Below are 12,048 nucleotides of genomic sequence, written 5' to 3'. Positions count from 1 at the left end.
AGGAAAAGATTATAAAAATATAGGAGAGCTTTGTGATGCATGTACCTCTTCAGAGGGGGTGTCAGATGAACCTTTACAAAGTTATAATGGCTTACTAAGTAGCATGGATCTAGATGAGGAAGCAGAGGACGATATTGATGAGTTTGAAGATTGCCTCGATCATGCTAATTGTGAACAGGATATTGACATGGTTTTTACATCTATGCTTATATACGGGATCGTGCAGCTCCGCTTCCATGATAGGAAAAAGAGCAAAGAAATGTAAGCTAAGCTTCTTTGAAGCGTACTCATTTAGTGAGCAGTGATCAGGGTTTGATAATAGGCCATGCTTATATAATGATTAATGTATACCATATGTGGATAAAAAGGGCCAACAGATGTCTCAATGATGCCAAAAATAAGTATGCTTGAAGTGACCACAGATGAGAGACAATGATTTAAAACTGCAGTGCTTAAAGTGCTCTATGAGCCTGTCTTTACGGCTTGTCGATTGGAGCTACGATGAAGAAGTTATGGTAGTTTGAAGTTCAAGTCAATTGCAGATCCCTACCGGATTGGGCAACTATAGCTGAGGTGACAGAAATGAAATGAATGCACGGGCCTGAAGTGCTCACTCTAAGGAGCGTGTCGGTCTTTTCAAATTAGTGATCGGAGTTCAGGTTGCCAAGATATTGGCTGTAAAAGATCCACCGAGGGCCGGTTCTGTATTGGTTCGGTCAGCTCGGTCAATGTTTGAGCTGGGAGTTTTGTTTATTGTCCAGGTTTTTGGATGCGGGAGCAGTAATAGCTTGATGCGTCTCATACCAGGGATGTCATTTCAGGAAGTGCTTGGCCGGCAGTGGTCGTAATTGGCAATACCCGGCAAACAGGAATAAAACTTTGACACTTTTTATCGGATGTGATGCGAAGGCCTTACTTCAATACAATCACTCGTACTTGCGTCTAGCAAGCTAGTGGCACTATTCGATGCCATTTGCGAACACGAGAATTCACGAAAATATCGCTAGTCAAGGGGTATTGGAAATAATGATGTTGCCGGTATGTATATCAAATGCGGTGTTCGAAGAAATGGAAGCTTCGATCGATATGCATGTTAAACGAGGTGCACTTTGAGAGTCGCTCGGAAATGTCATGCTTAGCATTGCCTTGACCGGCATGTGCACAAAGAAATAGTGCCCTTACAAAGCCAAAGGCTACCCGCCCAAGTACAAATGGCCGCCCACTCGAATAATTTAAGTGGCCCTAACTTAAGGGGAGTGTGAAGCCAAAATGAAAAAAGAGAGAGAGAGAGAGAGAGAGAGAGAGAGAGAGAGAGAGAGAGAGAGGGTAACGACAGGGTAACGACGGCGCCGTCGTTGCCCATATTTAAAAATTAAAAAAAAGCTTCAATAGGGTTTTTTTTGGGAGATAAGCAAGAGAAAGGGAAAGGAGGCGCCGTGGAGAGAAGATGGAGAGGAAGAAAAGAAGAAAAATAAGGAAGAGAAGAATAAAAAAGAAAAAGAAGAGGGAGAAGAGAAGAAGAAAGTAAGAAAAAGAAGAAGAAGAAAGAAAGAAAAGAAGGAAGACGAGAAGGAAATAAAAAATGAAGTGGAGGGAGGCTCCCTTTCTCTCTCTCTCTCTCTCTCTCTCTCTCATCGCCAGCTAGTCCTCGGATAGCGAATGACGAAGGGAGAAGAGCCAAGCTCGAAAGGGGATCCGTGAGCTCGAAGAAGTACAACAACGAGGGGGAGCTCTCCCTCTCTCAATCTCCAACCAACACAAGGGGTTAAGCGAAGGAGGTTCGAAGGGAGAAGCTCGAAGGAACGAAAGGGTAACGAGAAGATCCAGATAGGGTAACGAATCCAGAAGGGTATAAACAGGAATCTTGGTCAAACGAAGGGCGAAGCTTGTCGAAGCAAGCAAGCAAAGGTAAGCTTATCAAGGCAAGCAAGCAAAGAGAAGCTTGTCGAGGTTGAAGCGAGCAAGCAAGGCGAGAAGCTCAAGTCGAGGTCAAGGAGGGGAAATCTCTCTCTCTCTCTCTCCTCCGAGCTTGGACAAGGGAATCTCTCTCTCGTTCTTGAGCTAAAGAAGGGATAAGAAGGGATTTGAAGACAGTTATTGAGGACATATCGAGCAGTAGAACAACCGATCTAAGAAAACCGGCACGGTAGGATTTTATTCGTCAGCGGCAACCTAAATTAGTTATTTCTTTTTTATGAATCGTGTAGCGGTTAACGGCCCAGGTAATTGTAACAGGAGCCTAAACTCCTTGATTTCAGTGAACCTACGTGTCAGTGCTTTTAATAGCCCCGACTTAGCTATTGCCAACAGAACGTACTCACAACTTAAATTGATTAATTGAAGGTTACGGTGATTGACAGAGCGATGTCGTACAGCTCCGCTTCCATGATAGGAAAAAGAGCAAAGAAATGTAAGCTAAGCTTCTTTGAAGCCTACACATTTAGTGAGAAGTGATGAGGGTTTGATAGCAGGCCACGCTTATATAATGATTAATGTATGTCAGATGCGGCTAAAAAGGGACAACAGATGTCTCAATGATGCCAAAAATGAGTATGCTTGTAGTGACCACATATAAGAGATAATGATTTAAAACTATAGTGCTTAAAGTGCTCTACGAGTCTATCTTTACAGCTTGTCGATTGGAGCTACGGTGAAGAAGTTATGGCACTTTGAAGTTCAAGTTGATTGCAGATCCGTACCGGATTGGGTAGCTGTAGCAGAGGTGACAGAAATGAAATGAATGCACGGGCCTAAAGTGCTCACTCTAAGGAGCGTCTTGGTCTTTTCAAATTAGTGAATCGGAGTTCCGGTTGCCAAGATATTGGTTTTAAAAGATCCACCGCGGGTCGGTTCTGTACTGGTCCGGTCGGCTCGGTCAGTGTCTCAGCTGCGAGTTTTGTCTATTGTCCAGGTTTTTGGATGCGGGAGCAGTAATAGCTTGATGAGTCTCATGCCAGGGATGTCATTTCATGCACTGCTTGGCCGGCAGTGGTTGTAATTGGCAATACCCGACAAACAGGAATAAAACTCTCACACTTTTTATCGGATGTGATGGGAAGGCCTTACTTCAATACAATCACTCATACTTGCGTCTAGCAATCTAATGGCACTATTTGATGCCATTTGCGGGCACGAGGATTCACAAAAATATCGCTAGTCATGGGGTATTGGAAATAATGATGTCGTCAGCATGTATATCAAATGCGGTGTTCGAAGCAATGGAAGCTTCAATCGATATGCATGTTAAATGAGGTGTACTTTGATAGTCACTCGGAGATGTCATGGTTAGCATTGCCTTGACCGGCATGTGTACAAAGAAAAAGTGCCCTTACCAAGCCAAACACCGTCCGCCCAAGTAAAAATGGTCGCCTACTCGAATAATTTAAGCCAAAAGGGGAAAAAAAAGAGAGAGAGAGAGAGAGGGTATGGACGGCGCCGTCGTTGCCCCTCTTTAAATCTAAAAAAACAGCTTCAATAGGGTTTTTTTTTTTTTGGGGGGGAGATAAGCAAGAGAAAGGGAAAGGAGGCGCAGTGGAGAGAAGAAGGCGAAGAAGAAAAGAAGAAGGAGAAAAAGAAGAATAAAGAAAGAAAAATAAGAGGGAGAAGGGAAGAAGAAAGAAAGCAAAAGAAAAAGAAGAAGAAGAAAGAAAGCAAAAGAAAAAGAAGAAGAAGAAGAAGAAAGAAAGAAAAGAAGAAGTAAGAAGAGAAGGAAATAAAAAGTGAAGTGGAGGGAGGCTCGCTTTCTCTCTTTCTCTCTCTCTCGTCGTCGGTTAGTCCTTGGATAGCAAAGGAGGAAGGGAGAAAAGGGAAGCTCGAAAGGGGTTCCGGGAGCTTGAAGAAGTAGAACAATGAGGGAGAGCTCTCTCTCTCATGATCTCCAACCAATGCAAGGGGTTAAGCGAAGGAGGTTCGAAGGGAGAAGCTCGAAGGCACAAAAGGGTGACGAGAAGATCCAAATAGGGTAACCAAGCCAGAAGGGCATTCACAGAAAGCTTGGTCGAAGCTTGTTGAAGCAAGCAAGCAAAGGTAAGCTTGTCGAGGCAAGCAAGAAAAGAGAAGCTTGTCGAGGTTGAAGCGAGCAAGCAAGGAGAGAAGCTCAAGTCGAGGTCAAGGAGGGGAAATCTCTCTCTCCCTCTCTCTTCCGAGCTTGCACAAGGGAATCTCTCTCTCGTTCTTGAGCGAAGGGACAAGAAGGGATTTGAAGACGGTAATTGAAGACATATAAAGCAGTAGAACAACCGATCTAAGAAAACCGGCACAATAGGATTTTATTCGTCAACGGCAACCTAAATTAATTATTTCTTTTTTATGAATCGTGTAGCCGTTAACGGTCCGAGTAATTGTAACGGGAGACTAAACTCCTTGATTTCAATGAGCCTACGTGTCGGTGCTGTTAACAACCCGACTTGGCTATTGTCAACAGAACTTACTTAGAGCTTAAATTGATTAATTGAAGGTTACGGTGATTGACAGAGTGATGTCGTGCAGCTCCGCTTCCATGATAGGAAAAAGAGCAAAGAAATGTAAGCTAAGCTTCTTTGAAGACTACACATTTAGTGAGCAATGATGATGGTTTGATAACAAGCCACGCTTTTATAATGATTAATGTATGCCAGATGCAGCTAAAAAGGGCCAACAGATGTTTCAATGATGCCAAAAATGAGTATGCTTGTAGTGATCACCGATGAGAGATAATGATTTAAAATTGTATTCCTTAAAGTGTTATACAAGCCTGTCTTTACGGCTTGTCGATTGGAGCTACGATGAAGAAGTTATTGCAGTTTGAAGTTCAAGTCGATTGCAGATCCGTATCGGATTGAATAGCTGTAGCTGAGGTGACAGAAATGAAATGAATGCACGGGCTTGAGGTGCTCACTCTAAGGAGTGCATCGGTCTTTTCAAATTAGTGATCGAAGTTCCGGTTGCCAAGATATTGACTGTAAAAGATCCACCGGGGGCCGCCGGTCGGCTCGGTCAGTGTCTCAGCTAGGAGTTTTGTCTATTGTCCAAGTTTTTGGATGCGGCAGCAGTGATAGGTTGATGAGCCTCATACCAGGAATGTCATTTCATGTAGTACTTGGCCGACAGTGGTCGTAATTGGCAATACCCGACAAACAGGAATAAAACTCTGAGACTTTTTATCGGATGTGATGGGAAGGCCTTACTTCAATACAATCACTCATACTTGCGTCTAGCAAGCTAATGGCACTATTCGATGCCATTTGCGGGCACGAGAATTCACAAAAATATCACTAGTCAAGGGGTATTGAAAATGATGATGTCATCGGCATGTATATCAAATGCGGTGTTCGAAGCAATGGAAGCTTCAATCGATATGCATGTTAAATGAGGTGCACTTTGAGAGTCGCTCGGACATGTCATGCTTAGCATTGACTTGACGGACATGTGTACAAAGAAAAAGTGCCCTTACCAAGCCAAAGGCCGTCCGCTCAAGTAAAAATGGTTGCCTACTCGAATAATTTAAGTGGCCCTAACTTAAGGGGAGTGTGAAGCCAGAAGAGGAAAAGAAAAAGAGAAAGAGAGAGGGTAAGAGAGAGGGTACCGACGGCTCCGTCGCTGCCTCTCTTTAAAAATTAAGAAAAAGCTTCAATAGGGTTTTTTTGAGGAGATAAGCAAGAGAAAGGGAAAGGAGGCGCCGTGGAGAGAAGAAGAAAAGAAGAAGGAGAAAAATAATAAAGAAAGAAAAAGATGGAGAAGAGAAGAAGAAAGAAAGAAAAAGAAGGAGAAGAAAGAAAGAAAAGAAGGAAGAAGAGAAGGAAATAAAAAGTGAAGTGGAGGGAGGCTCGCTTTCTCTCTTTCTCTCTCTGTCGTCGTCGGCTAGTCCTCAGATAGCGAAGGAGGAGGGAGAAGAGGGAAGCTCGAAAGGGGATCTGGGAGCTTGAAGAAGTAGAATGACGAGGGGGAGCTCTCCCTCTCTCGATCTCCAACCAGCGCAAGGGGTGATTGGTCGAACCAACGGTGAAGCTTGTCGAAGCAAGCAAGCAAAGGTAAGCTTGTCGAGGCAAGCAAGCAAAGAGAAGCTTGTCGAGGTTGAAGCGAGCAAGCAAGGCGAGAATCTCGAGTCGAGGTCAAGGAGGGGAAATCTCCCTCTCTCCCTCTCTTTCGAGTTTGGACAAGGGAGTCTCTCTCTCGTTCTTGAGCTAAAGAAGGGACAAGAAGGGATTTGAAGATAGTAATTGAAGACATATCAAGCAGTAGAACAACCGATCTAAGAAAATTGGCACGGTAGGATTTTATTCGTCATCGGCAACTTAAATTAGTTATTTCTTTTTTATGAGTCGTGTAGTCGTTAACAGCCCGAGTAATTGTAACGGAAACCTAAACTCCTTGATTTCAGTGAACTTACGTGTCGGTGTTGTTAACAGCCAGACTTGGCTATTGCGAACAGAACGTACTCAGAGCTGAAATTGATTAATTGAAGGTTATGGTGATTGACAAAGCGATGTCCTGCAACTCCCCTTCCATGATAGGAAAACGAGCAAAGAAATGTAAGCTAATCTTCTTTAAAGCCTACACATGTAGTAAGCAGCGATCAGAGTTTGATAACAGGCCACGCTTATATAATGATTAATGTATGTCAGATGCGGCTAAAAAGGGCCAACAGATGTCTTAATGATGCCAAAAATGAGTATGCTTGTAGTGACCACGGATGAGAGATAATGATTTACAACTGCAGTGCTTAAAGTGCGCTACGAGCTTGTCTTTACGGCTTGTCGATTGGAGCTACCGTGAAGAAGTTATGGCAGTTTGAAGTTCAGGTCGATTACAGATCCGTACCGGATTGGGAAACTATAGCTGACGTGACAAAAATTAAATGAATGCACGGGCCTAAAGTGCTCACTCTAAGGAGCGCGTCGAGCTTTTTAAATTAGTGTGATCATAGTTCTAGTTGCCAAGACCAGGGCCGGTTTTGTACTGGTCCGGTCAGGTCAGTCAGTGTCTCAGCTGGGAGTTTTGTCTATTGTCTAGGTTTTTGGATGCAGGAGCAGTAAGAGATTGATAAGTCTCATGCCAGGGATGTCATTTCATGCAGTGCTTGGCTGGTGGTGGTCGTAATTGGCAGTACCCGACAGGAATAAAACTCTGAGACTTTTTATCGGATGTGATGGGAAGGCCTTACTTCAATACAATCACTCATACTTGTGTCTAGCAAGCTAATGGCACTATTCGATGCCAATTGCGAGCACGAGAATTCACGATAATATCGCTAGTCAGGGGGTATTGGAAATAATGATGTTGTCGGCATGAATATCAAATGCGGTGTTCGAAACAATGGAAGATTCAATCGATATGCATGTTAAATGAGGTGCACTTTGAGAGTCGCTCGGAGATGTCATGCTTAGCATTGCCTTTACCAGCATGTGTACAAAGAGAAAGTGCGCTTACCAAGCCAAAGGGTGCCGGCCCAAGTAAAAATGGCCGCCTTCTCGAATAATTTAAGTGGCCCTAACGTAAGGGGAGTGTGAAGCCAAAAGGAAGGGGGGGGGGGGGGGGGGGGGGGGGGGGGAAGAGAGGGCAACGACGGCTCCGTCGTGCCTCTCTTTAGAAATAAAACAAGGTAAAGACTTCACGATGGCCTCAAGAAGGGATCATTTTTTGTTGTAATAAATTGATTGATTATTAGAACACATTTCACATGTTAATGGTCTATGTTCAGGGAAAATATGTCTCAACTTAATATCGCGTCGTTTTCAATTTCAAAAATGCCAATTGAGAGCAAAGGGAAAAGGAAAAATTCCGTCCCAAAATAGACAAAAATAGTGTAGAAACTTGAAAAATAAGTCTAATTTTTAAAAAATTTCTCTTGGAAAATTTAAGAAAAGGAGGTTTGTATGTTTGGAAAAATGATTATTTCCAAACACTTTAATGGAGAGAGAGAGAGAGAGAGAGAGAGAGAGAGATGCAACACACACTCATTTTCATAATGAAAATGTTCAAATGAGTATAGTAAGGCTTGAAATGACTTGGTATGTCACCAATCAAAGTTAATGTGATGGTGACCATTAGGTGGTGAGAGAATTGCACGTTTTCTCTACCACTCCCCTATGGCCTTCTTGGCGAAAAAAAGCTTCAATAGGGTTTTTTTTGGGGAGATAAGCAAGAGAAAGGGACAGGAGGCGCCGTAGAGAGAATAAGGAGAAGAAGAAAGGAAGAAAAATAAAAAGAAAAAGGAGAAGAGAAGAAGAAAGAAAGAAAAAGAAAAAGAAGAAGGAGAAGAACAGAAGAAGAAAGAAAGAAAAGAAGGAAGAAGAGAAGGAAATAAAAAGTGAGGTGGAGGGAGGCTCTTTCTCTCTCTCTCTCTCCTCCTCGGCTAGTCCTCGGCTAGTGAAGGAGGAAGGGAGAAGAGGGAAGCTCAAAAGGGGATTCGGGAGCTCGAAGAAGTAGAATAACAAGGGGAAGCTCTCCTTCTCTCGATCTCCAACCAACGCAAGGGGTTAAGAAAAGGAGGTTCGAAGGGAGAAGCTCAAAGGCATGAAAGGGTGACGAGAAGAGCCAGATAGGGTAACGAAGGGAGGAGGGGATTCACAAGTAGCTTGGTCGAAAGGGGAAAAATAAAAAGAGAGAGAGAGGGTAACAACGACGCGCCATCGTTGCCCCTCTTTGAGAATTTTAAACAAGGTGAAGACTTCACAATGGCCTCAAGAAGGCATCATTGTTTCCTCTGATAAATGATTATTAGAACACATTTGACATATTAATGGACCTTGTGTTCATGAAAAATGTGTCTCAGCTTAATATTGTGCCGTTCTCAATTTCAAAAATGTCAATTGAGAGTAAGAGGAAAAGGAGAATTTTTGTCCCAAAATAAAGAAAAATAATATAAAAACTTGAAAAATAAATCTAATTTTTTAAAAATTCCTCTTAGTAAATTTAAAAAAAAGAGCGTCTGAAAAGGTGATATTTCTTGAACACTTTAATAGAGAGAAATTAGAGAGAGAGAGAGAGAGAGAGAGAGAGAGAGAGATATGTACGTGTACACATACACATGCTCAGTTTCATAATGAAAATATTCAAATGAATATAGTAAGGCATGAAATGACTTGAAATGTCATATAGAAAAGCTAATATGAGGCTGACCATTTGATGGTGAAAGAATTGCACGTTTTTCCCTACCACTCCCCTATGGCCTTCTTGGCCAAAAAGCTTCAATAGGGTTTTTTTTGGGAGATAAGCAAGAGAAAGGGAAAGGAGGCGCCGTGGAGAGAAGAAGAAAAGAAGAAGGAGAAGAGAAGAATAAAGAAAGAAAAAGAAGAGGGAGAAAAGAAGAAAGAAAGAAAGAAAAAGAAGTAGAAGAGAAGTTGAAGAAAGAAAGAAAAGAAGGAGAAGAAGAAGGAAGAAGAGAAGGAAATAAAAAGTGAAGTGGAGGGAGGCTCGCTTTCTCTCTTTCTCTCTCTCTCTCTCTCTCTCTCGTCGTTAGCTACTCTTCGGATAGCGAAGGAGGAAGGGAGAAGAGGGAAGCTCGAAGAAGTAGAACGACGAGGAGGAGCTCTCCCTCTCTTGATCTCCAACCAACGCAAGGGGTTAAGCGAAGGAGGTTCGAAGGGAGAAGCTCGAAGGCACAAAAGGGTGACGAGAAGATCTAGATAGGGTGATGAAGCCAGAAGGGGATTCATAGGAAGCTTGGTCGAAACCAAGGGTGAAGCTTGTCGAAGCAACCAAGCAAAGGTAAGCTTGTCGAGGCAAGCAAGCAAAGAGAAGCTTGTTGAGGTTGAAGCAAGCAAGCAAGGCGAGAAGCTCAAGTCGAGGTCAAGGAGGAGAAATCTCTCTCTCTCTCTCTCTTCCTAACTTGGACAAGGGAATCTCTCTCTCGTTCTTGAGCTAAAGAAGGGACAAGAAGGGATTTGAAAACAGTAATTGAAGACATATCAAGCAGTAGAACAACCGATCTAAGAAAACGGGTACAATAGGACTTTATTCAACAGTGGCAATCTAAATTAGTTATTTATTTTTTATGAATCGTGTAACTATTAACGGCCCAGGTAATTGTAACAGGAGCCTAAACTCCTTCATTTCAGTGAACCTACGCGTCCGTGCTGTTAACAGCCCGACTTGGCTATTGCCAACAGAACGTACTCAGAGCTTAAATTGATTAATTGAAGGTTACGGTGATTGACAGAGCGATGTCGTGTAGCTCCGCTTGCATGATAGGGAAAAGAGTAAAGAAATGAAAGCTAAGTTTCTTTGAAGCCTACACATTTATTGAGCAGTGATCACAGTTTGATAACTGGCCACGCTTATATAATGATTAATGTATGCCAGATGCGGCTAAAAAGGGCCAATATATGTCTCAATGATGCCAAAAATGAGTATGCTTATAGTGACCACAAATGACAGATAATGATTTAAAACTACAGTGCTTGAAGTGCTATACAAGCTTGTCTTTACGACTTGTCGATTGGAGCTACGGTGAAGAAGTTATGGTAGTTTGAAGTTCAAGTCGATTGCAGATCCATACCGGATTGGGCAACTGTAGTTGAGGTGATAGAAATGAAATGAATGCACGGGCCTGAAGTGCTCACTCTAAGGAGCACGTCGGTCTTTTCAAATTAGTGATCGGAGTTCCGGTTGCCAAGATATTGGTTTTAAAAGATCCACCGCGGGTCGGTTCTGTACTGGTCCGGTCGGCTCGGTCAGTGTCTCAGCTGCGAGTTTTGTCTATTGTCCAGGTTTTTGGATGCGGGAGCAGTAATAGCTTGATGAGTCTCATGCCAGGGATGTCATTTCATGCACTGCTTGGCCGGCAGTGGTTGTAATTGGCAATACCCGACAAACAGGAATAAAACTCTCACACTTTTTATCGGATGTGATGGGAAGGCCTTACTTCAATACAATCACTCATACTTGCGTCTAGCAATCTAATGGCACTATTCGATGCCATTTGCGGGTACGAGAATTTACGAAAATATCGCTAGTCAGGGAGTATTGGAAATAATGATGTCGCCGGCATGTATATCAAATGCAGTGTTCGCAGCAATGGAAGATTCAATCGATATGCATGTTAATGAGGTGCACTTTGAGAGTCGCTCGGAGATGTCATGCTTAGCATTGACTTGACGGACATGTGTACAAAGAAAAAGTGCCCTTACCAAGCGAAAGGCCGTCCACCCAAGTAAAAATGGCTGCCCACTCGAATAGTTTAAGTGGCCCTAGCATAAGGGAAGTGTGAAGCCAAAAGGGGGGGGGGGGGGGGGGGGGGGGGAGAGAGAGGCAACGATGGCGCCGTCGTTGCCCCTCTTTAAAATAAAACAAGGTAAAGACTTCACGATGGCCTCAAGAAGGGATCATTTTTTGTTGTAATAAATTGATTGATTATTAGAACACATTTCACATGTTAAAGATCTATGTTCAGGGAAAATATGTCTCAGCTTAATATCGCGTCGTTTTCAATTTCAAAAATGCCAGTTGAGAGCAAAGGGAAAAGGAAAAATTCCATCCCATAATAGACAAAAATAGTGTAGAAACTTGAAAAATAAGTCTAATTTTTAAAAAATTTCTCTTGGCAAATTCAAGAAAAGGAGGATTGTATGTTTGGAAAAATGATTATCATTAAGAAAAGTTTGGATTCAAAAATGAGCATTGTAAGAATTGTTGATGTGGTATAGCTTTCAAAAAGTGGGGATCAGTATATTTTTTGCAAATAAGATCCAAATTTTTCGGAGGTTGGATATTTAGAATCTACTCTTCAAACGCTATCTATTTATATATAGCATGCATGTATCGGACATTGCCTTCATGTAGATCTAGAAAAAAGTGATTTTAGATTACTGTAACGGTAACAAAACCTGGATGATTGAAAGAAAATGGCATAACTTTCATAGAAGTCATCCAAACTTTTCGGACCTTGTCTCTTTAGAATCCAGTTTTCAAGAACTTTCCAATGATAGGTCATATCATGGGGTTCTAAGCAATATTTAGAGGGGTCTACGAGGTTGCTTTCTTTTGTACAACTATGATGATCTAGCACTATTAAAAGGCCCAAAAATGAGTTCAAAATTTTCCAAATGTTCCAAACACTTTAATGGAGAG

This window comes from Adiantum capillus-veneris, chromosome 9, assembly GCF_014529385.1.
Source record: "Adiantum capillus-veneris isolate H3 chromosome 9, ASM1452938v2, whole genome shotgun sequence".
Taxonomy (NCBI): domain Eukaryota; kingdom Viridiplantae; phylum Streptophyta; class Polypodiopsida; order Polypodiales; family Pteridaceae; genus Adiantum; species Adiantum capillus-veneris.
The sequence above is the reverse complement of the archived record's forward strand: the minus strand, read 5'-3'. Positions refer to the sequence as shown.